Raw genomic sequence first — 26302 nt, 5'->3', positions numbered from 1 at the left:
TGCCTTGGTGCTAAGCATGGCCAGGGGCCTCGTCTGTCCTGGCACTGCAGCTTCATTATGAGATTGTTTTGGACTCTGAAGTCCATATTTGGTATGAATCGGATTCCGTCCATGTTGGAAAACATTAAAACCAGACAGGACTTAAAAAGTATATGTCTCTGGTACTGACATCATCCACTTCAAAGAATAATTCCTGGTCCCATGCCATATGGTGCAAATGAATTTGTTCCTCAGTTGTGAGGGCTAGCTCCCTCTGGAGCTGGCTGGCCACATCCACACAGCATAATTTGAATGTGGTGGGTCCTATAATATAATTCATGGTTTTTTTGTGTATTTGTTATCTTCAAGTACCTGCAATAGTAAAAAGTCTATGTTGCAACTCACTAGAGTAGTATACAGTGTTTGTTGCATACCCTGTTATGTGGCACAATGGTCTATGTCAGAAGGAGGATATTGATGAACTGCAGAGCACAGTGCAAGCTAAGTATGGTGTGATTTTATCCATACTGCTTAATGTAAAGAGTGTCTGGAATGACCTATATCCCCAGAACCACATCCTGATTTTATCTTAGAGGAGTAAATCTGGGAGAGAAATATCTTACATACAGTGTGGGCAAATTGCTAATTTACCATGTAGACAAGCCAAAACACAAACCCAACATGATTCACATCTTTGTTTACATTTCCTGGACAAGATACCAGTAATTAATAAAAAAAAAATTTACAGAGTGGAAAACTTGATATATGTATGGGCATGTTTTCCTCTCTTTACACACAGACAAGTCCAGCTGAGGGAGGATATTAGTATCAGCCTTGTACTGGATAAATAGGAGAACAAGAAACCAGTTGTTTCTTGATAATTTCTTTCCAGGGTTATGTTAAGGTTACCTAATTGCTCTTTGGAATGAGTATATACTGCAACACTGAATCTTATAATCTGAACTCTGGGAAAAGTAGTTCCACATCTACACATTTCAGAGACATCACTTTCCAATGATGATGGTAAATTTTGCTGTTCCTAGTGAAAGGTCACAGGCTTTCCACTTGACTCTGTATATACGATATGTTCCCTTTTTCTCATAACAAGATTTTGAGTGTAACAGAGCTTAGGGAAAAAGAACTGAACAAGGGACTCTGAGTGACTTTTTCCCTTCTCTGAGATACCCATTCTTCATAATAGCCAGATTAGCCTCAGTGAACCATGTACAAAAAATACAAAGAAATAAAATTCACTATAGCTATCTTTTGAGTAGGTCTTTACTTCAGAGCTAGCCTGAATTCTTTTTTAGCAATTACTCCTAGTTGCTGTCCTGTTCACAAGAGGTCATTGTGACTGAAGTGCTACCTGACATGTCTAGGACTGGATTAGAGCCTATATGGTGTTTCAGTCAGCTGAAACCCACATTGCAATTAACCCCTACTACCCAGATTATAGTGAGGTCCCAGATTGAATTACTCAAGTGCAGATAGTCCTGTCATGATTTCTAGTACTAGATGAAGAAGAGGAAGATAGATACATTCACTTACAATGAATGGAGAAAAGTCATAGAAGAATGGAGCTTGTTCAGTGTAAAAAACCCCAAGGACTTTCAACAAGTGTGAACTGAACAACACAGATTAGGTATATGACTATACCCCAGTGAAACAGTACCTATAGGAGAGGCCACATACACAGTATGTCTAGATCCTGCTGATTTTCTAACCCCATCATTTTCTTGTTGACTATCTGAAGGCAATCTGCATGAGCGTGCCTGGCATTTGACCAATACAGTGGGCACAGGGATGCTAAAGTGTTCTGGCCATGCCTGGGTACATTCTTGTAGGCTCATAAAGTAGAAAATTATTTGGAGTGGTCTTGAGTAAAGCCTGGGTCTACTCTCGATAAATATCTGTATCTAGGCACTGAGAGGGCTTTGCTGTGTGCCTGATGGTGTTTGGAGAAGGCTGTCTGAGTTATCATAGTTGTTGCATTTTGTAGTAAATGCACATTTGGAGGCGTTATGGCCTACTTACATGCCTTTAAAATACATTTGCCTCCCTCCTCTAATGATCTGGACATGAAGCTATTCAGTGGACTTAGACATATCTGCAATGAATTGTTATATCCATGTAAAACTATTCCCTTTATCTCTTGATTACCCACCTATCTGCTTTGTGAAGGAAGAAGAGGACTTCTGTCTAAACCAAATGATTCAACTTTTATATTTTAATTCTGAGATAGACATTTCCACTTGTAATGTTTGCAGGAACTCACTGTCAGCCGCTGTGCCCTCTGAGGATCTGCAAGCAGAGTGGAGAAGGCTGACTCCCAAGTTATTGTATCCACTTGTGGCAAGATGGAAACTTTTGTCTTATCGTCTGCTTCTGGGACAAGAAGATTTTATCTATACTGACACGGGTTATTGGATCATAGATCTTACAAAGTTTTGGGCTCAGCAGAGGCTGGGCAGTTTTGGTTCTCAAAGAAGAAAGATGGATCTTACTGATTGTGCAATTTTGCTGACCTCTGGCTCAGCTCAGAGCTTCCTTAGGGCTGCTGTGATGTGCTGGCACTAAAGGACTCGTTAGCTAGGAGCCATACTCAGAGGCCATATAATACAGATCAGTTGTCTGCAAGTTTGTGAGTTGGTTAGACCTCAGCATCCTCTGTTAAATTCTCAGTTTCCCCTAACTATTGGCTCCTGGCTGTCATCACAGTATTCCTCCCTAAGGCTCAAATTCCCTTGAATTCAGCCTGTAGAGAATGCTCTATCTCTTTTAAAAGAAATGTTACTTCTGTTAGCTTCTAGCTCCATTAGGATCCCCATTCCTACTGTGCTTGGAACCACCCCCACCCCCCATTTCCTATTCAATTTGAGTCCTGTGCTTGTGGGTAAGTGTCACGTCTCTAGTTTCTTATGGGGTGGTTGAGTCACACTCTTTCATTTTGGTGTCATGATATAGCATTGAGACTAGAAAGTACACAAAACCCCAATGAAATAATGCAGGGTAGTGTTCCTGACAATTGTTAAGCACTTATATTATATTTTTGTATTTTGGGGGAGACGGGAGATTAATTTGTGTGCTACAGTTTCACCTCAATAAATTTTTTTTGTACCCTTATCTCTTCTTGTCAAGAAGCCAGTCTGTACTTGTAGACACAACAATATATATTTCATTTACTCTGTTTGACATGGTTCATAGTATGAATAATGCTGAACTTCATAAAAGTGAGAATGTAAGAGCGATTTGTTTGTGAGGATCAGCATGTAGAAAAAAAGTCATTAATTATTTGTTAGGAACAACATTTGCTTGAGAGATATCCATTCAAAGTTCATATTTTTCCTGCAGGCTAAAAATTAAAAGGAAAGTCTTTCCTGACATTTTGCTGTTAAGAGTCACAGTTGTTTAGCTCCACTTAAATAAAAATGTCATAAAGAGCTTGAACTCATATAGTGTATCAAATAGGAGCTAATCCATTAGTGATAATGGATAGTGTATCCTAGAAACTAGATATTTATCAGCTTTTTTATAAACTGTAATGAATTAAGCCTAATACCACCTCTGAGGTAGATAAGCATTATTAGCCCCTTTTTCTGGGTGGAGATTGAAAGGCTTGGAGAGGTGAAGTGATTTGCCCAAGGCCACACTTGAAATAGCAGCAGAATCCAGCATTATTAACTCCAAGAGCCTTTTAACTGCTACGTATTACAAAAGCAGTATAAATGAAAGAGATTAGTTCTTGCATTTATGAAAAAGTAGCTAAATTTGATTTCTACTATGTAACCAACAGGGAAAAGTTATGCTACATTTTCTTTTATTAAAATATAATAATAGTAATTGTAATCATAATCGTAATAATAATAGAAAAGTAGTGGTTATATATAGTCATAATGAAAATTTTAGATAAAATCTATCCCATTCATGTATGGATTCACATAAAATTCCCACCAGAAATGACACTACAGTCAAGTGCAGAGATTAATATCAATCTGACCTGATCCAGAATTAAATAGTTTGAGTGTTTTTTGAGCCAGCACAGAAAATGTAACATTTTAATACAGGAACATTGCTGTAGTTTAATGGAAAAAGTCGGAAAGAAAATGTCTGATTATTTTAATTCATTTTTTGGAGGGGGTGGAAAGGAAGAAAGAAGCTATCAGAATTCCCTAGTCATTGTCATTTTTTTCTACTGGGTAAGTGATAATTGCTCTGAGGAGGCAGAAGCAGTCATGAGCTATAGAAAGAACACTACCCATTACAACTGTGTCCACTGTGCTGCAATTTGCATTAACACTAGAAGCATATTCAAGTGTTATTGTCTGGCATGTATTACCAATGTCAATACATTCTATGGAATAGTCTTGGCATTTTTGCGAAGTATCCCTCTTGGTGACTGGGGAGGCATTTTTTTAACATCTTAAGGATTTTAAGCATCCCTTTTCTGGCAAACTTTCTGGTACTATTTTCATGGTAAACAACAGCATGTTCAAGCTCAGGATTATTGTTATCGCAAACCAAGATTACCATGCAGCTGGATTTCTCAGATTCTATCCTCTGTTTTGTTTTGTTTTGTTTTGTTTTTAATGTTAGCTTATGCAGGTGGAATATGAGTATGTTTTTCTATTTATCCAGATTTCAGGGCATCAGACAGCCTATGAGGAGCTTCTGGGAGTCACTGGATGGCTTTCCTGTGTCCGTGTGAATTCCCAGCAGTGTCAGTTTTACTGCTCACACATTGAACAGTTAGCTCACACACACCAAATTCAACACAGGCCAAAGGAACTGGATCTCTTATATATGCAATGCAGGCACATTTATTTTTCTCCAGGGAATTTTGGATGGATATAAGGTAGTTGTACAGTCACTGCTTCCATATCTGGAATTTGCAGCTGGCATTTAATTACTTAGTAGATAATTCAAGGCTTTGAACTTCATTTGGTCATAACCTTGTAAGTGATTGTTCTCCTATGACAGTTGTCATAGAATAGTTTGTAAAACTCATCTGACTGGGGAACAATAACTTTTTTGTTGCTATAGGCCCCCTTTGTAATCAGACAGGGGAGATAGGACATTTAATCCGATACGAAACTAAATTAATCAACTTTGGATGTTGCAAACTTGTTTTTGCAGGTGGCTCATTATTATATGGAGACTGGGAATAATTCCTTGTAGAGGAGATTTGGGCTGAACAACACTGACAGAAGGCTGGAAAAAACCTGAGGTCCATAGAGAAGAATTGGGTTGAAATCAGTGTCTTGATTGTTATGCATTTGCCCTAATCATTATTCTTAAAACTACTTCTGTGGGCTCCTTGAAAGAGTTTCTCCTTAGGAGATACACAGAATGTAATCCTCTATATATAACCTTTTTGCCTATATTGCCTTTATATGTTGTGGGATAAAATTGTCAGTGCATGATTCTTCTTAAACATTAAGTGACTTTGGAAAGCCATGAAATTTACCAGAGAAGCGCCTATTTCTCTCCACTGAGTTTAAAAATGTTTACTAACTAAATCATCTGTAGGGTTCTACACTGGAGATGTCTCTAGTTGAATGAGAAGAATTTCAGCTTTGCAGGGGATCTTCCTTTTAAGGCTTTATGTTTTCATGTATGATAAAATGTGAACTAATAAAAGGCTGAAAAGTGATGACTTTGTTTTCTGTATGTTGCCACACTTCTCAAAAAAGGCAGAGGACAAGTTTACTTATTTTATCACCTATATTTTTTACTCAAATTACTAAGTTCATTCTCTGCAGCAATAATTATCTTGACAGATGTACAACTCATTTTTTTGGAAGAACTTGAACATGTAAATTGAACATAACTACAGATTATCCCTCCTTGTTATATGCTGTATAGCTGTACCAAATAACTTCCACTGATGCTATTTTTCTCACACTTAATCATTGGCTAAACATAAATTTAAATAAAATTTCAGATTTTGGTCATATCAGTGTTAAAGTCAGTTGAAATCTGAAGGCAGACAAGATGGTCATTGTTCCACTATCCTTCTGAAAAGATCAGTGTCCCTCCTGGGGCATGCCAAATTGTCAATGCATACAAGCATTTTCCAAGTAATACAAAAGCACACCAAATCTGCCAAGATAATGTTTTATTACTTGTACTGGCTGTGTATGCACAATTTGTAAACAAAAAAAAAATGCAAACCACCTAAGCATGGAAGGCTTAATTGATTTTTTTTTTTTTTAAGTCAATCTACCGAAACCTTATATTTCTATGGCATTAGGAAGTCTTTAGAATCTATGAGTTCTCTTATGTACTGAATTTTAGTGGTACCATGTTAAAAAATGCTTCCTAAACTGTGGAGAATGCCTTCTTCTGTAAAGACAAGTGCTCAAAAGGGATACCAAAAAGAGCTGTATAAACGTTGACATTGGCTTTGTATGTCTGAGTTAGTGTGTGGTGTTGTGCTGGCCTGAATTGATTAGGGACGCAAACAGACTCTACACCATTTGACCTGTGTTGAGAAAATAATTCTCTGAGGTTTCATCGGAGCTGACACTTCTGAGGGACATAGAAGGGATAATTTTTTTTCCTTCAAAAGCATTCATAAAACACCACAGTGTAATCAGGTGCTTTAGAATATTTCCTGTGTTAAGTATAAGGAAACTCTGGAGGTTTGGACATCATTCTGTGGTATCTATGATTAAAGATTAAACGTATTAAATGTGAGCCATTTTGCTTAGATTTTCTTAAATGCATATTGTTTAAATGTACATCCTCTTACTAACTGTATAATCAGCAGAAAATGAATGGTAATATACTGTGAGATAAAGGCTCACACACTAATTTTTTTTGATAGTCAGTCACAGGTGAACTCTCCAAGCCATCCTATATGAAGATCAATAAAATCACATCACAATCTCATTAGCTCTGTGTCAGTTATGGAGAAACTAATTTACGAATTGATTGTGAAGATTTCATTTTAAACACGTGAAGTTATGCAACCAGTTTTACTGTCTACACAATTAATCTAAATCCCAATCTTTATCTACTGTGCATATATACCAATAATGACCCAAAGGTTTTGCAACTCAAGACCATCACACTGAAAAACTGGATGTTTTGATATTCCAAAAATATGAATCTTATAATTTACAGTCTGAAGGACCATGATGTAAAGGGAGATGGATGACCCCCTGTCATCTTTATCATATGCTATTTCATTCTACAATTGTTACCACATGTCATCAACCCTCACTGCTGGTACCTTCTACTTCAAACTTGTGAAAATTTGACCAAAAAAGGCATAACCTCTGCATGTTGCATTTTCTCCTTTTTTATTTGCCTACTAAAATACGTAACATGTTCAGGTAGCAACCTTTTCATCATAGCCTGAATATTCTGAAGAATGTTCTATGGGAGCTTTCCAGAAGTTTATGGCTCAGCTAGGGCTGGAGCTGTTAGAGAAGAATCATCTGTCACAGAAGTTGCACAGTATCTTCTTGTGTCATATGAGTTTCCAGCTCTCTCAGATTTTGCATGCTGGATAATGCATCCAATGGTCATGGAAGCTACAGAAATGTGGCAGAAAGTTTCTTGAGTGCGATCAGCAGCTGGTCTAGATATACTGGGATGCATTATTTCTCTTATCCCTTCCATTTTTCTGTATGGAGATAATCATATTTGAGAGCCACATTAAGTGGCCTTCCATCCTCTGCTTATCACATGTGCTGCCTAGACCAGACTCCCTTCATTGCTTAGATCAATATGCTATTGATAGATGACCCTTTCCATGGTCCACTGCCATGTGCCCTGTTCCTAGTAAACGTACACATCTAGAAAGGAGCATAATGTAGTAAGGAGCCCTGAAATGGCCTTATGTCTTTTATTTAACACCAGGAATATTTGGTGATTATGGGGATGATGCAAATGCTTTTTAGTATATTCTGTATGGAAATTTGTTTGAGAAAAAGTCTTTGATCAGTGATCAACAATCAATAAATCAATGCTATGAGCCAGCAATTAAGTAGGACCAGAGCAAGATTTGCTTTGAAGTTCAGCTCTGGAAACACCCACTCACAAGAGCTGAAAAATTACAGATTGACGAGTGCTGAAGTATACTTTTTTATATTGAGATTTCTTTTTGGAGTAGATTTTTCCATGTTTCTTCCATATCAGCTGCTTTGGTCCCTGACAATTACTAATTCTGACTTGAAAGCCAAACTTGGAGTTGTCCTTTCTTAAGTGGGTTGTAAAAACATCCTGCTAGACACTACTACTCTTTCAAGGTTGTAGAAACAAACTTTGCTACCTTTTACATTTCCTGATTTCCACCTAGAAAGTCAAAATTCCTCTGTCCTTGAATAATTCTTTTGGAGAATCTGGAAGTGCTATTCTGTAGGAGTTGTCTGTAAGAGCTCATTCTTTGCCAAAGGTCTGTATATGTAAAAAGAAAGCATGAGTAAGAAAGAAAGGTGTTTCACCTTAGGGAGCAGTTTTCTCCTAGATTTTTGTTACACATGCATATACATGCATGCATGGACACAAACATTAAACATCCTTCTCCTACAGTCAGTAGTTATGCACTTGTGCACTATTGACTTGCTCCCCTGACTCTGGGCTGTACCTCTACCGAAGGAGTGGAGTTTGGGCTCTCTGGCAGATGGCAAAGAGCCTCCAGGGCATGATGGCATGCCCTGGACCCTAAAGTTTTGGAGGAAGAAGAGGATATCCTGATCTATGCAGACATTCAGGTATAACCATAAGAAGCTTTTGGGGAAAATGGGGAAAAAAAGCTACCACCCCCTTGCTCCATGCTCCACCTCAAGGTCTTCCATCCTCTTTACCCATCTCTTTCATTTGGCAGGCCTGGTGGATGGTATGATAATGTAGGTGTGTTCCAGATATCTTCTCAATCCACAGGAAGTTTAAATTTGGTTTTTATCTTTCACAACGCCACATTTCTCTAGGGGCTGGATAGAAAATTTAGACAAACTCCTTGAGCAGAGAACCTCTGCCTAGTATGTATGCAATCCACGCACCTAGAGCAGTAGCGACCCTCAGCTCTTCCAGCAGATTCTCTCTGGACTTCTCCCTATGACCCTGAGGTAGGCTTGATAGCTCTCTCATGTCTTTCTGGCTCTGGAGTCCCTTCTGTCTCCTCAAGCAGACTCATCTGAAACTTCTTTTTCAGATTTGGCCATGAAAAATACTTGCAACTCAATACGCAAATGTCTTTCTGCATTTTGTCTTTTTTGCTGTCATTTTTCATTGCCTGCTGAGATCTTGATGACAATCTGGGTATCTTTCCCTCCAGCTGTAGCCATTCTGTTGGTGCTTCCATCTGAATGACTCTCAAGTATACTGTGCCTGAGGGATATAGATAACTAGCCTTAGGCCGTGCTACTGCTTTTCACAGCAGAGCCAGTTTATGCAGATACTGCTTCCTGAACCTGAATTTCTTTCTCATTGCTGCTTTTTCATCTGTGATGGTACAACTGTTTGTGTGGTTCTGGGGTGGACAAGACTGTGTGCTGAACCAGGGTTAAATATTATAAAAAAGTTTACTTTTAAAGCAGTGATGTTTAAAATTGTTCTTTTTTTTTTTTTCATATTTTTGCAATCAGTTGTGTCATGTCTTTAAGGGGTTGCAAAGGAAGAGCAAAAGACCAAGAGAAGTGAGGGGCAAGGCTGTTTATGAAGGGCCTACCACTGAAATACATGAAAATCCTAATGGTTACTAGCTTTTTAAGTATCACTGGGTATAAGAAGAATACATTTACCAATGTAAGAGATGCCGAAAACTAAAGAAATCTCATAACTTCCATATAGAAAAATTATCTATCTTTCCATTATATTCTTATATGGGACTGAAAAGATGCTGAAAAGGAAACGGATAAGAATATTAGCAGTGTGAAGTCCTGACATTAGAAAGCCTTAATTATTACTGGGTTCTACAAGACCTGAAGAGATTTCAAAGAAACTTGCTGCTACTTATTCTTCTGGACCCCTACATTTCACTAGCCCAAGTACTCTGAGCATCCAAAGGGAAAGAATTACCCTTTCTCTGTATGCTTTATATAATGCAGGTTAGAATTTGCTGCAGTTGAACAGTAACATGAAAAGCATCTGATATCCTTAGCAGTAAACTATTTCTAGCACCAGGATGATCAGTATTTCTGAATAAGTTTGTTTATATTCACACAAATACAAAATGAAAGAAAAAGTGGTACCAACCCCTGTTGTTTCTCCTTGAATTAGTTACAACATTTTTAAAGTCAGTTATGAAATACTATCTGCTTTGCTTGTATACCTCCAAGTACAGGTATCTGAATCTCTGTCAAAATATTCAGTTCTACTTTATCAAGCTTTACCCTTTACCTTCAAGCCAAATAGAGTGGGGTGACACACACCCTCTTCCTTTATGTAACTTTCCATAACCATCACTTCCTTGCCATTAGACCTGAGCATCACATCATGCCAAGGTAGACAAATAAATCTCTAATTTTGGGAATACAGGACAGCCAATTGCCACCTTGAATAGGTAATATAGAATGGACATTTGGTATGTCAGCATTCAAACATGCTTTTGAATTAGGAATCTTATTCTTAGGACTGAAGTCTAGGTTTAGGAAAGGTCTAATCAGTATCCATGTCCACTACTATCACTCTGATAAAGGATCAGAAGGATTCTTTAGCTATTTCACTTTAATCTATGAAGGGACTTGTATGGAACACTTGCTAGCAAACTCTAAAGCCTTAAGAACAATCTCTCCAGAAAAATTAGATGCTTCAGTCTTAGCAAAGAGCCTTATGAACACGTGTCACATTGCAGCATGACATTAAAATGTTCCTAAGTGGGAGAATATTCAGATTTGGATTTGAACTTCAGGGTTCAGACACATTTCTGATTTTCTGATATGTTCAAGTCACACAATATGCTGCTTTAATTTTGTAAGACTAGTGTCTCGGTTAACCTAATATACTTGCTTCTTAATACAATGGCAACACAGAAGGTATTCATTATTGTAATGAATATTAATACTGGTATTATAGGATTTCCTAAAAATCTATCACATGAATTACTTAAGTAGAAAGCTAACACAGTCCCAAATGGTGGTTAACAGCTTAAGTAGTTATTAACTGCAGTTATATATGTAATATGTTTATTTGCCGGTGAAAATCAGAAAAGTTAAGTTATTAATAGTATAAACTTCAGACTAGTGAACAGAAAAATTTTGCATGTGATTAAATTTCTTTAAGCATATCTCTACAACAGCCTAGTATCAGTAGTCAGTCAGTGGGTTTAGTTCTGCTTTGCTAGAGTCCACTCTCTAACAGCAGGAATTGCTCACATTTATCTGAGAGGAGTATGCTTCTTTAGCTTTTTAGTTCATAATAACAGAGAGAACACCAACCAACTGTTAGGTCTAACTGTTAAACAGTAGGGGAGAAGAAACCTCTCTTGTGCATCGACCAGGTCAATTCATCTGTACCACTCTCCAGTTTCTGTCACCTCAACACAAGAATCTTCCACAGAAAGGATACTGAGGGATGAAAGAGAGCACAACTCTGTAACCAGTTAAATGGTTTCATTTAACAGGTGTTTATAACTACACTAAAAAGGGGAAAAAAAGGCAATATGGAGACAAAATGAAAAAATAAAAATACAGTGATAAACTTAGGTGGCACTTACTACAGTTTTCCATAAGTTTTCCATAACTGATTCTTTAAAGTATTATTCCTCTTGTTTGATGAATGCATAAATAGGAAGGTTTTTTTGATCTGCTGAGGTTGCCTGGAACTTCACGACTGGAAGGTGTTCTCCTTTGTTCTGGGTCCCTGCTTGCCAGGACACAACATCTGTCTATATTCACAAGCAGTGCTATGCAACGACAGCAGATCCTCAGAGTGAACCAGTTGGTACTGAGGAACTGATAAAGACATTATATTCACATGTGTGTGTGTTTGCTCCTGAATAATCCAGTCCAATGGCCTTAACTCTTGTTAATGTTTTAGATGCACTCCTGAAGTGCTGCTTCACATTCCAAGACTTTTCCACAAAGCAAATCAAAGTGTGCTAAGTGGGGCAATGAGGAGATTTGCTGCAAAAACACACTCCAGATAGAACATTAACTTTTATGAACTTATTTAGCTAACTGCTAAAACACACACTGCCATCCCTATGAGCAAACCTCCCAATATCTAGTTTTCCTAATAACTAGTTTTACTAGTACCATATGAAATGCTGTATTGGCTTTGTGTGGCAAGGTTTTGGTAGCAGGGGAGGTTACAGGGGTGGCTTCTGTAAGAAGCTGCTGGAAGCTTCCCCTATGTTTGAGAGAGAGCCAATACCAGCTGGCTCTAAGACGGACCCGCCGCCAGCCAAGGCCGAGCCAATCAGCGATAGTGGTAACGCCTCTGGGAGAACATTTTTAAGAAGGGAAAAAAGTTGGGACAGATGGAAATGGCAGCCGGAGAGAGGAGTGAGAACATGTGAGAGAAACAACCCTGCAGACACCAAGGTCAGTGCAGAAGGAGGGGAGGAGGTGCTCCAGGCGCCGGAGCAGAGATTCCCCTGCAGACTGTGATGAAGACCATGGTGAGGCAGGCTGTCCCCCTGCAGCCCAGGGAGGTCCACGGTGGAGCAGATCTCCACCTGCAGCCCAGGGAGGACCCCACGCCAGACCAGGTGGGTGCCTGAAGGAGGCTGTGACCCCGTGGGAAGCCCGCGCTGGAGCAGGCTCCTGGCAGGACCTGCGGATCTGTGGAGAGAGGAGCCCACGGAGCAGGTTTTCTGGCAGGACTTGTGACCCCATGGGGGACCCACGCTGGAGCAGTGTGCTCCTGAAGGACTGCACGCCATGGAAGGGACCCATGGTGGAGCAGTTCATGAAGAACTGCAGCCCGTGGGAAGGACCCACGTTGGAGAAGTTCGTGGAGGACTGTCTCCTGTGGGAGGGACACCACGCTGGAGCAGGGGAAGAGTGTGATGAGTCCTGCCCCTGAGGAGGATGAAGGGGCAGAAAATAGCATGTGATGAACTGACCGTAAACCCCATTCCCCGTCCCCCTGTGCTGCTGGGGGGTGTTGGTAGAGAATCCGGGAGTGAAGTTGTGCCCGGGAAGAAGGGAGGGGTGGAGGGAAGGTGTTCTGAGATTTGGTTTTATTTCTCATTACCCTACTCTGGTTGATTAGCAATAAATTGAGTTAATTTTCCCCAAGCTGAGTCTGTTTTGCCTGTGACAGTAATTGGTGAGTGATTTCTCCGGTCCTTATCTCTACCCACAAGCTTTTTGTTATATTTTCTCTCCCCTGTCCAGCTGAGGAGGAGGACTGATAGAATGGCTTTGGTGGGCACTTGGCGTCCAGCCAGGGTCAACCCACCACAAATGCAGATCTTGTAATTCCCTTTCTATGCCACTGAAATCAACTTAAGTTGTGATATGACTAAACAGGAACAAGATATTGACATCAGAGGTCTCATAGCTCTCTGGCAGTACATGTCAGTCTATCCATCCACTGAAAGTGATTATTGTATTAATATCAAGTTACGAGAATCAGGCTACAGGACTCACAATTCCATGTTCATTTTGCTTCAGGGATTTACCAGGTATACTTTTTACATGTCTTAGGATCACTTGCTTGTCCTTGAACTACTGTTTCTGGGGTCGTAAGTGACTGAACCTTGGCATCTACCTCACCATCGTATACTAGAGATAAATATCTGCCATATCTGGATCTGTGTGCCTGTCTTCTGGGTTCTTACTGAGGACTTCAAGGGTATAAGGAGCAGTGGGAAAACACAGCAGCAATTTGTAGCTTCTGAAATAAATGGATATTTTCCAGTTCATGGCTTCGAGCATGGCTTGGAGCCAGGGTGCCTGTAATATATTACTGGTCAAAGGCAATCAAATCTCTATGCTTTCAGTACTTTGACAAAATAGCATTACTGGACCCAAACACAGGATGGTTTGACATGTTCTTAGTCTTGCCAAAAATGTGCTACAGAAGGAACCTGTGATACTGGACATAATCCTGCTCACATTAAGTTCAGAGATATTTTTCACATCTACCTTGCTGCAAAGAGAAAAGACATATCTTATGTGTGATAGTAGTCTGTCCATTAAGCTATATTTAGCAAGGGTAATATCTGATTTTACAGTTGAGTCTTGGTCTCAACTGGATTTTTTAGGTGCTAGTCATGCTGCAGCTCCTTTGTTTCTTAATTGCTTCATGAAACAGGCCAGATGCCTGAAATACTAGTTTGATGAGGTGAAAATGTCTTTAACCAAAACGTCATCTAACAAAAAAAAGAAAAAAAAAAAGCCATTCTCATTATCTATCACTAACAAATTGTTGAAGTTGTTAATCTTACACAAAGTGATGAAATACCTTATTAAATTCTTTGCACTTATCCTAGTATTATAAAGGGGAAAAATCAATCTCCCCTGTAAAGGAAAGGTGTGGGAGGAGAAAGACTGCACACATTATGTTTGTAAGAGTGAAATCTAGAGAGTGAACAGAATGAGCGAACAGGTTTTTAAACCTTTTTTCCACTTTCCTTAAGCCACCCTGATGGTTATTTCAGGCTATAGCACTATTGTAATCCAGCCAAGAGGAAAAAAGTAGAAAAAGAAAAAAAAAAAGCACTTTCTTCCAAACAGTACTCTCCATGACCAATAATATCAATGCCTGCAGTTTTCTTCAGTAATTTTTCTTTCTTCTGGTTTCCTTGTGTATGGAACATCAATTTCAGCTTGAAATTTTAAAGTGATGTGACTCAGTCAGACAAAGACTTTTTTTTTTTTCCATGGTCACTTAGACACACGTACAGTAAGTGGATTTACCATTTGTGTTGCTTGTCATTTTTTTTTAGATAAGGAGGATGGACTATCTGTAGTTTAATAACTTGAAAGCCTGAAAATGAATACCTGAAAATATCATAGTAGTGTTCTCACAGAAACACTGAAAAGGACCTTTTAGGACAAAAATCGTTTGAAAATACATAATCCAGAATGTTAATGGTTCCATTTGATGCTCACTTGAAAACACATTAATGGCTTTCTCCAAATAGTCCTGTTTCAGTTGTCTTCCCTGCTTTTCTGCTTCAGCTTGGTTCAGTACAGCTGTGTGATTTTACTCAGGCACAGCCCTGCTCAATATAGTGATTAGCACCCTAAAGGAAAAGAGTGGCTGTCAAACACGCTAACAACTTCTACATCTAAAAAAGCAGAAATGTATTTAGTTATGAAAAGAAGTGTAGATGTTTCTAATATATGAGTTTAAAATTAGACTTCTACATTTGTACTCATGGATTTATATCAGGCCTGGTCAGGAGTTTCCATCAGCACTGGGAACTGCTGGATGCATAGCACTTCTGAAAAGCAGGTCACTGATCAGCAGCCTAAACAACCCGGAGTAAGTAGGATTTAAGCATCTCTTTTTGAAAACCTTGAGTAAAATAAAAAAAAAACCAATAACAGTTGACAGGTAAGTAGATAGGTGCAAGTGATATTAATATTGGCTTTTGGACTTTTCTACTATAGGACTTTTCTACTATATTGCTCTCCAAAAATACGAGGAAAACTCATGACTTCTGACAAAGAAAATTGGCAGGTTAGGTTGCTTTACAGGATTTTAAACTTATAACTCATTATTTTGAAATAAAAACCCCTTAGAATAACAAATGTAAGGATCATAACATTCAGTCAAATACAAACAAAACCCAATCTGACTGATTTCTTCAGCTAATTAGTTATTAATGATTGCAAAATTGAATAGACTGTGGAGATGTTTTTGTTATGACCCAGATTCGATTGTGATAATTTGTATCTCATTTCACTCTAATTTTGTCAGAATGTTTGAAAAAATCCCTTTATTTTTCACTGCTACCTTTGTTCCCTGTTTCTATTTTACTTTAAGAATAGTAATTCTAAAAAGTAAAGCCAAAACCAAGTCTGCCTTCACATTCTGACATAATGTTATTGAAAATTATAAAATGTTAGATCTCTCCCACATAACTGTCTTCTGCTTTTAGTTGACAATGACAAGAACAAAAGGTTGTGGTATGACACATTCTTAGTTCTGAACCCTCACTTTCTGTATGAAAAAGTCAATAGGAACAGATAGCACTTGGATTCTGAGTTGAATGTAAGCTTCCTAATTAGTTCCAGGATTAATTTAAGATGCCAGTGATAAATTTTAAAGCCTTGCATAGTTTTCTTGCTAGAATCCAGCATGACATTTCAAGTTCACCGAGTCATCCTGTGAATTTAAAACTAGTCTGGCAAGGCAGGCACAATGGTTTTGGGTTCTGTGGCCATCTGTCCTTGACTGACTCTGTGTGTCATCCATAATTTGAAATTAAAAATTCCTGTGAAACTACAACTTTATTTTCAGAGCATATTCATTATGATCCCTTTATTTAGGGAAATAGATTTAAACTATTTCTTTACAATGTTCCCTATGGAAAAACACTTGCATACATACACACACGTATGGTTTTTTTTATACTTATTCCAATATCCACTCACACTATTGCAATAGTTTTTTGCAATTTGCAGATGAAATAATAGTTTTGCTTTTCTTCACAATTTGTGTTTTCTCCCTCCAAATAAAAGTAATTTCCTGTGCCAGTAAAGTCTCTGTAATAAATGTACAACATTTATTTTAGCAAATGGGATCACACAAAAGTAGACACGAGTGGGCAGAGATATCTGAAACTAGAATAAAAAGTAAATTCCTGGAAAAAACTGAAAAGAACCATCACATCTGCAATTTCTTTGGTAATTTTCCAGCTACGGTATTAGCAAGGTGGTGTCGCATTCATAGTACAGATTTTTGCTTGTGCTGGACTATTCATTTATAACGTATTATTCATAGTTTTGAAGTTTTGGTTGTCATAGTTTGCTATGCTGTACTTCAAAAGTAATGAAAAGACAAAATGTAAACAAAACATGGGATATGCTATGATTCAGTCTTATAGTTTCATGCCATTATCAATTTAACTATTTTTTCTCTTCCCGTAAAATATTACATAATAAATTAGGAAAGGTCATTCTTATACTTTCCATGATTTGTCTTCAGTGCCTTCAGTCTGTGACTTTCCTAGGCTTCCACATTAACAGCATGAGTGACGCTTTCTTCCCACAGCCACCTAACTACCAGAGGGCAGTTTGACAGGAAAGGAATTGCTGAATTATTCAGGTTTTGCCCTTTATGAAAAGAGCTGGGGAGTGGAATGAAACTTGTTAGAAAAGTAGTACCAGAAACAGTACTATCAAAGTGCTTCACTTTGTAATTTGACTTGTGATAATCATTGGGGAAAGGGAATTTTCATACATCTTTTAATTCTTTCATCTGCATGCAAAAAAACCCCCTTTTTTCTTAAGTACATCTAAAACTACATTTTCATATCTACCTTCCCTCACATATTGACAGTTTACAGCTTACCAAAGTGTTTGCTTCAGCTTGACAATTAATCTGATTGTTTTCTAAATCTTCTAGAAGCAGTTCTTAAATTTATGAAAAAAGTTGCATTTTAATTGTGAATTTCCCCCGCCCTCTCTTTCTGCCTTTAGAAGAACGGGTAAGAGGTTCTAGAAAGTGAAGAAAATATTTCTCATGGCTGATTTATAAACCATATTTTCTGTTTGAGTATCTGTGATAAGTGTAGAGGATCAAATTTTTAAAGGAATAGACATCACTAATGTGCTGAAATCAATACTGTCAGTCTCACACATAATTCTCACTTGAATGTTACGCGTGATGGTGTTTATCAATAACTCCTGACAGAAGAGTAAATTTAGGCCTAAGTGGAAGTCTACTCTTTACATTACCCCAGACTTCCTTGCTAAGGATACATCAGTTTGGATTAAGATAAGGAAAGTGGAGAGGACACAAAGCCACTGTCACCCCCAGGAAACACATTAAAAAGTTAATCCTTTCTTAGAATTAAAGTTGGTGGGGATTCTTCTCTATAAAACAAGCTGTTGTGAAGACTTCCAGCAAGGCCAAACCATCATGCTCAACTCACATGTCCACACAGTGCTGGTTCAGTGTTTCCATCTGGTGCTAGTTGTTCCTTTCTTTTTTCATATTGTGAACAGTTGGACTCAGGTTCAGCCCATTTAATGTAAACTGAGAAACCTAAATAAGGAGCCTAATCACCCTCACCTTTCTTTATAGTCAAAGACAAACACCTTTAATGTGCAATTCAGTTCCAAGGTGAGCTAATTGACCTCTGGAGGCGTCTTCTGTCCCTCCATTCCCTACAGGGAGCTGAAGAAATGTGTTCCTCATTAAGGCACCTTCCGCAGATGGTTAAGATTAGGTGGGATGTACTGGTAAATGTGTCTTATCACTTCCTCTCTTCCTTTCTGTTCAGCTTCTTTGTTTATTTAAATTTCATCTTGTGGTTTTCCAGTAATTGTTCTGGAGAGTGGTAATGTCACACAGAACAAATTTTTAATTACTTCAGTGATAAAAAATATTTCAAGTTCATGCCCTAGAAATCTTAGAACTAGATGAAAAATTTACTCAACATCACAAAATTCTATGGCCTATAGTTAAAATGCCTATTTGAAGCATCTGGAACAGATCCTCAATTAAAATATATTAAAATAAATGTGTTGCAGTGATCTGCACATGCCAAATAAAGTTTTAGGAGAATTTCAAAAGAGAATGGAAGTACGATAATGACCACAGTCCTGTTGATTCTTTTAATTGTAAGTAATGTAAGTAGATATTATATGGGGAAGCTCTCCTTGTGCCTGTTCTGAAAGTAAATCCTATCAATCTTGTAAGATCTAAACTTAACATTTTAATAAGAATGTATTTGGGGAAGTTCTTAGCCATCCATGCCTTTATTTTAAGCTGTAATTTTTATGCAAACTTGTTATTTTAAAAATGTTATAAGCCACTGGGTTCCCTTAAAGAATTGTTAAAGATCAATAAGTCTCCTGTGGAGCATGTATTTTATTACTTTTAAAGACAATTTCTTTTTGTATAGTCCTGTTTTAGTTTCAGGACTTGCATACATGAAGTATATAAAAATTGAAAACAGCCATTTTTCTAGTGCCATTTCCCCCCTTTTATGGGAAACAACATAAAATGAAATCAAATGTATCATTAAGCAATAACATTAAAATGCCATCTACCACTAGGAGCATATGGATCGTAACTTGTTTCATTATAACTTTGTGCACTTAAACTTTGTCATTGGCTTCATAACTTCGGAAGCTTTGTTTAAGTTTTATCATTGCTAATCTACCATAAATTAAAACTGTCCAGTCTTGAATTTTTAATCAACCTCAGCTGTCCTTATGAGCCTGATTTTCTAGAGCTTCTTTTCCATAAAATTGAGCTATATTTTTTCAGGAAGACAATTTTTTTCATTGTGTTTTTTGAATTGAGTTTATTCAACAAGGGTCATCCTTTCTTTTACAAAACCTTTCTAATTTTGTGAGAGTTCTGCTGGGTAAATTTACAGGGACCAATTATGAAGGAACAACATAGCAGTTTCAGCTGACAGCATGTCATTCTTATGACTGGCAATTGCTGCAGTGTTTCTGTGTTTTTTAAGAGACTGAAGGAGAGTAAAAAACACAGAAAACCTTAGAAGAAAATATGACATGTCACAACTAGGATTCATCTTTCCTAAGACTCTATCTAAACATCAACTTAGAGATCAACCTGGAGACTCTTGTAGAGAAGTAGGCACCTTCAGAGGGTGAATCATCATTTCCTAATGCAGGGAAAAGATGAAGTCAGATGAATAATTTATGAAGATGCCTATTTTTCTCTGTTGAGAAGGAAAAAATTGATTAGCACAGCATACTTTGGATGACCTCTTCAGGATCATAATATAACACTATGTATCTAAACTTTGTATCACCTTTAAGCTTAGGTGATCAAGAAAAAAAATCCAGATACTTTTGAGGAACTTATTCTTCCAATGAAGATGTGGGATTTTGCAAGCAGGAAAAAACATATTAATTTGTTTCCTGATCAAAATGATTCAAAAAATTATTTTATTAATAAGGCAGAACTGAGGATAATTTGCAAGTATTTAATTATCAAATGCCTCTGTTTGGACTTTGTTGCTGGTCACTGAAGTTACACAACATTTTCTAATCGACTAACCTGTCCAAAATATCACTATTTTCATGTAATCATAGAAGCCCCCCAAAACACATTTGTTTTCGCATGAAATAAATTTCTGCAAGCATTTCTGTGGACATTCAACAAATAAATTATAAAGCAATGCATGTATACAGAAAAGCAAATACAACTACAACATGAGGGGACTAAGCTGAAGTCCATATTCTAAATTTGCACTTATTTTGTACATTGTTTCCTTTTTTTTTTGGTTTTTTTTTTTTTTCCCTATCTTAAGTGACTTTTGCTGGTAAGATCAATATGTCAGAGAAATTCTGCATCAGTACATAGAGCAGCTATGAAAAACACACTATTTTCTGAACAGCTACCTCATGTCTTGCTTTAGTTTTTGACCTTCATTTTAATCATTTAAACACAGGTTCTTGTTACATATAACTGGTGTAAACACTTAAAAAGTCTTCTACTTGTTGATACATAATGAATGGCTGAAAGTTGTTGCATATATTGAGATAATCTGTTAAAATGCTTGTAAACTCCTCCACAGCTTGTAGTTATGAGAATCATAAAAATCACATCTTCATATAGTTTCAGTCCATGTGTGATTCAAATAGATTTATTTATGTGTTCAAGGGCAGTATATTACAGACTTTTTGTTGAACTTGAGGAGACCAAAAGACCAAGCAATCAATAAAGACTGATTAATAGGAGTGACAGCAATCTAGACAAAGATAATCCTTTGAAATCCTTTTAGGCTTTTGAGGTATATAGAAACAGCTCTGCAAGCAAAATTGTGATCTTCACCTTTTTGTTCTCTCTCCTTTTGTAGAGTGGCACTGCATTAGTTCATAGTTTTAGGACCTGACTTGTTCAAATCCTGATCTGAATTTTAAATTTTTCAAAAACAATGGCAAATTTAAGAAATTTATATATATCATGAATGATATATATACATACATAGCTCCGCTAACCTCTGCCTTTAAACTGTGCAATTTTTTTTAACTTGAATTTTGAAAATTGAGCAGCAGTGTGTTTCTGAGAACGGTGAAAGAGGGAAGAGGGGTGCATTAACTGAAGATCAGGCATGGAGCTTAAAATGAGTCTCAGGTGCAGTTTTGTTGGATTTAGTTTTATGAGTTTTAAATTTTTTATACCCCAGATGAATGATATACAAAGAAAAGAAAGTGAGAACGTCTTACATTGCATCAATTTACAGAAGTCTTGAAATGTGAAGAATTTATTACAAAATGTAAAGTAGTAAGGTCTTGCATTTAACTTTCTACCTTGGTGGCACTGCCCACTTGTCAGCTGCTGAAGTCTAAGCTGATACATTTTTTCTTGCCAGACATACACATTTGTTTATAGTCACAACAAGAAAGAGAAAGGACATAACCAATTTATTTTGCCTGGCTCCATGCTATCATCATATAGCTTAACTGGGGCTTTGTATCTAAAGTCTGATTTTCCTGTAACTTAAAAAAGTGCTTTTTGAACAATGCAGAGCATGTTGTTTCTTAATTATGCACCCAGGGAGTGAAAAAATTCAAGAGCCAACTGAGGTTTTGAAGAAAGAACATTTTTATTTTTGACCTCTAGCATGAAAAGAAGCTTTTTTTAAAAAAGGTTGCATTATTTACCAGAGCTGCAGGGCATCAGTAACTTATACATCAACAAATTATTCAACATTTGATCATCTATTTCTTTTGCTTCGGCAGAACTTTTCATCTGCATCTGCTGTATTAATGGCAGTGGTTTTGAAATAGCATATTTGCAATGGCTATTGAAGCCAAGTGAAATCTCCTTGTTTTATTCTTGCCGTTTGGTTCAGCTTCAGTATTTTCAACGTACATGAAGACATTTTCTCAGAGCTAATGATATCTCACCATAAATATGTCCACTTCTGTCTTCCTGGGAGCTGGAAATATTTTTCAACTGTAAGCATTTATTATCAGTAGGACAAACAGGGTGGCTATCTTGTCACAGTGAGAGATACTTTGCCTGTTCTCTTATAATTAGTATTTCAACTTTGTAACACAATAAAAAATGGCTTTTGCCTGCTTGAGGAGAGGATCATTTAGCCGGATTCATTAATGGTATATGCTAAGGACAGACAAATATTTTGCTCCTGGGTCTTGGACATGAACTTTCGCAGTGCATTCTCAGAAAAATCTGTTAAGCACAGCCCAGTTTTTGGAGCACTGGTGTCTTCTGGAGTGGTGGACAAGGTTCGTGGTGGACAAGGTTCACGGTGAAGAAGTTCAGCCTTTCCTAGGAGGTTCCCAAAGTGAGCAACCAGTGACCCAGCCTCATCAGGGGTACAATCAAGGGATGTCCCCATGTATAACAGTCAGGGGAGTTTAACCCATTCTGAAAGCAGGTACATGTGAAGCTATTCAGACTGCTGAGACATAGTTTTGTCTGTGGTATGTCTTTATTCAGCATTCAGACGTGAACTTCTTTGAGGGTCTTAAGAAACTTTAAAGAAACTGTCTTCTGCCAGTCTGTTACACAGGGGTACTCCAAATGCTTGCATGTGAAATAGAAGAAATATGGGCCGTTCTAGTGGATGGCAATCATCAGGCACATTTGAGCTCTCCATCAGAGACAGACATTAACATATTTTATACAGGCAAGTATCCTTTTCTTTCTATTACAAGTGTACTCCTGGAGCTAGACAGCTATTATATTTTTAGCAGATATTTTATCTACTGAAAAATGCAGTTTCTTTGTGGAGACCTCATATATTTGCAAATTGAGGTCAATTCTGGGAAAGTATTGTAAAAAAACTCCAAGTTTTGGTTTTGCATTTTCAAATGGGAATTATCTGTTACAGGGTGATGTTTTCACAGAATCACAGAATGGTTGAGGTTGGAAAGGATGTCTGGAGGTCATCTGCTCCAACCTCCCTGCTCAAGCAGGGTCATCTAGAGCAGGTTGCCCCAGGCCATGTCCAGACAGCTTCTGAATACCTCCATGGATGGAGACTCCACAACCTTCCTGGGCAACCTGTGCCAGTGCCCAGTCACCTTCTCAGTAAAGGGGTGTTTCCTGATGTTCAGAGGGAACCTCCTGTGTTTCAGTTTGTGCCCATTGCCCCTGCTCCTGTTACCAGGCAGCACTGAAAAGAACCTGGCTCTGCCTTCTTTGCACCCTCCTTTCAGGGGTTCACGTACATTGACGAGATCCCCCTGAGCCTTCCCTTCTCCAGGTTGAACAGTCCTAGCTCTCTCAGCCTTTCCTCAAAGGAGAGATGCTCCAGTCCCTTTGTCATTTTTCTGGCCCTTTACTTGACTCTCTCCAGTAGCTCTGTCTCTCTCCTGTACTGGGGAGTGCAGAACTAGACACAGTACTCCAGGTGTGGCCTCACCAGCACTCCTGGATCCAGGACCTCCTCGCTTGTCCCGCTGGCAACACTCCTCCTCATGCAGCTCAGGATACTGTTAGCCATCTTTGTGGCAAGGGCACATTGCTGTCTTATGTTCAATCAGGTGTCCACCAGGACCCCCAGGTCCTTTTCTACAAAGCTGGTCTTCAGCTGGTTAGCCCACAGCATATACTGGTGCTTGGGGCTGTTGTTCCCCAGGTGCAGGACTTTGCACTCCCCCTGTTGAACTAAATTTTTTATTCTGAAAATTATAACTTTAAAGCAAGGATTTAAAGCTCATAAAGAAAAGTAAATTGAACACTTCATTTGGCTTTATTTGACCTCACATAATTTTTGTCAGTTTATTCACTGTGCCAAAAAAATGAAAAAAATCTTCTGGGACTCATCCAGGGTATTTCTCTTTTTGCACACTTCCTTTCTCTCTGATTTTTAGAGATTCCTATAGAAAGTCAAATATAAAAAATCGATACAGCAATTTTAGAATACGAGACAGCAACTTTATTGACTTTCTAAGAGAGACCAATGAGAAAAATTATTTGCTCTAGGTTTAAGCAGCCTAACCTTGCAGTAGCATATAATTTTCCATAAACTTGATGAAAGAACAGCTAATCCCATACAATTGTGCTTACCTGGAGAGCTGCCAGCTATTGTACCACCTGCAGCCTACATGTGATCGGCATATTTCATTTAGAAATATCCTCCATATGTTTTATCCTCACAGCTTCATTTAGAAATGGATATCATACTGCTGGTATGAAGCTTGCATAAATGTTCCTCAGGTGGGAATCTAAAAGCAGGTATAAAGCAAAATTATATTCAATAGGGAGATGTCTTCTTCCATATTTATACAATGGTGTTTGTCAAATCTGCTTCAGCAAAATTCCAACAAAAAGCTAAACAAGAAGTCTAACAGTAAATAAATAATAAGAAGAACTTCTAAGGACTGAAAGACTGTCAGGGCTTTTGCTAAAATCAGAAATTTTATCATCAAATAAAACATGGAATAATTTTTCTCCCAGTTATCTCATTAAACTTCTCTGTAAAATCATTTCTGATTTACAATAAAGGTTTTGAATTACCAGCTTGTCCATAAAATTTGTTAATTCTAATAGTCTAGCAAATTTCCACATATGTATAGTAATAAAGCGGTTATGATAAACTGAGACAAAAATGTTTAGAATTCTGAAGATTATTTAGCTTTTTATGAAATGTGACATTTTCTTTTTGAATATTTGGTATGTGAGAGGAGGAAATTACTTGATTCTCTGCCCATATTCATTTTTATTTATTTCAATGTTATTATTATAACATTTTTTTCATTACAAGGAAGGGAAATTATTTGTCTAAAGAACTTTTCACCTCTGAACAAATCAAATATCTAATGGCAATTGGGTTTGTGCTCTGAGTTCACAATTATAAAATAAAACAAAGAGCTGAAAATCATGTCGTTTCTCTGCATAGAAAGCAGACTATTATTTATTATATATACTATATATAAGACATTAATTTTAGGGACAAAGCTACTGCCCTTTTGATCTCTTGAACACATTTATTCTTTCTTGAATTTTATAACGTTGTCTGTATGAAGAAGTACTTCTTTCTTGTTTGATGAAATTAGCTTTGCTTAATAAAGTAGCTATATGTAAGGGCAGGAGTTAAGCTGGAGCTCTAAAGCAGTGTTTGTACTTTCATTGAACAATGAATTAACCAGTATTGCACATGTATCAGTTTTGTAGTCTCGGGGATAGTTTCATGGTGATAGTTTCATGAGGTTCCTGTCTAATATAAATAAATATTGCTTGACCTTTCCTACTAATGATGCAGGAATATACAATGGATGGCCCTATAAAACAGCCAGCATTGTAAAGCTACACAGGGATCTCTGTTCATGTTTAAAATGATGGGCTTTTTTCCTCTTCCTTCAAAGATTATAAATTGGGAGTGGTTTAAAATAATTCATTCAAGCTGCATTAACATAAAATGAATGCAAATCAACTGACCATAATGGAACATTGTGTGAATAACTAATTGAGTGTTTGCAGTTCAAAATCATCATGACCTTCAAAAAAATTAGGTCAGCTAAAACTCATGTTTGTCTGGGGAAAGGAGATGTCTCTCTAAACTGAAAATCTGAAATTAATGTCTCATTCAAAATGTTCCTTTTGACATGAAAGGAAAAAAATGGTGCTGAGTCTTTGTAAAAGGAAATGAAATGAAGTGTAGTTTTACCAATCTGTTAATAGAAAGCAAAGCCACAAGCTATTTTACATAACATCTCAAGAATTAGCATTCTGGAACTCTGGAAATCTTGTTATATTTATTTTTATGCATTATCATTTCCTTGATCATTGGCTCAACCTTAAATAATGTGAAATGGCTCTAATGGGTCCCAAAAGGCATTATACAGGGGGACAAAAGATCATTGTTACAGTTTCTTTTTCAGTTACTGTTTTATTTCTGATACCAAGAGGACAAACTGATTATACAAAAAGAATGCAAACCCTTGCATGGCCTACTGATAAAAGTTTAATTTTCTTGGATGTTTATCTTGGACCTCTTAGTCTGTATGCCTTCAGAGGTCATTATACTTGAAGGGAGAATTTAAAACCAGCACAATCAAGAAAGGAATTGAATTTGGGTATCCCATATTCTGAGTGAATAACCACAATGTCATGGACAACATTGGAATATTACCTCCTTCCCAGGAATCATTTTTACAATATTAACATAAAACTTAACTTTTCATCTAGAATAGTCAGAATTTTTTTATTAAATTTGGAAATATATTTAGAACAAGAAAAATGTTACTGTTTATAAGACGCATTATTTCCCAAATAAATGTGTTTGGCTTTA

General features: G+C 37.4%; 1 long non-coding RNA gene across 1 annotated transcript in view; it reads right to left on the bottom strand.

The window, feature by feature from the left end:
- LOC121233332 overlaps nucleotides 1-26302 on the bottom strand; it is a 138472-nt gene that overhangs the window by 74110 nt on the left and 38060 nt on the right. The window contains exon 2 of the long non-coding RNA XR_005932475.1: nucleotides 18118-18123. This is a non-coding gene — a long non-coding RNA (uncharacterized LOC121233332). The remainder of the gene's footprint in view (nucleotides 1-18117; nucleotides 18124-26302) is intronic.

The sequence above is a fragment of the Aquila chrysaetos genome, chromosome 5 (genome assembly GCF_900496995.4).
Source record: "Aquila chrysaetos chrysaetos chromosome 5, bAquChr1.4, whole genome shotgun sequence".
In the NCBI taxonomy this organism is placed as follows: domain Eukaryota; kingdom Metazoa; phylum Chordata; class Aves; order Accipitriformes; family Accipitridae; genus Aquila; species Aquila chrysaetos.
This window is presented reverse-complemented; position numbering and strand designations above follow the sequence as displayed.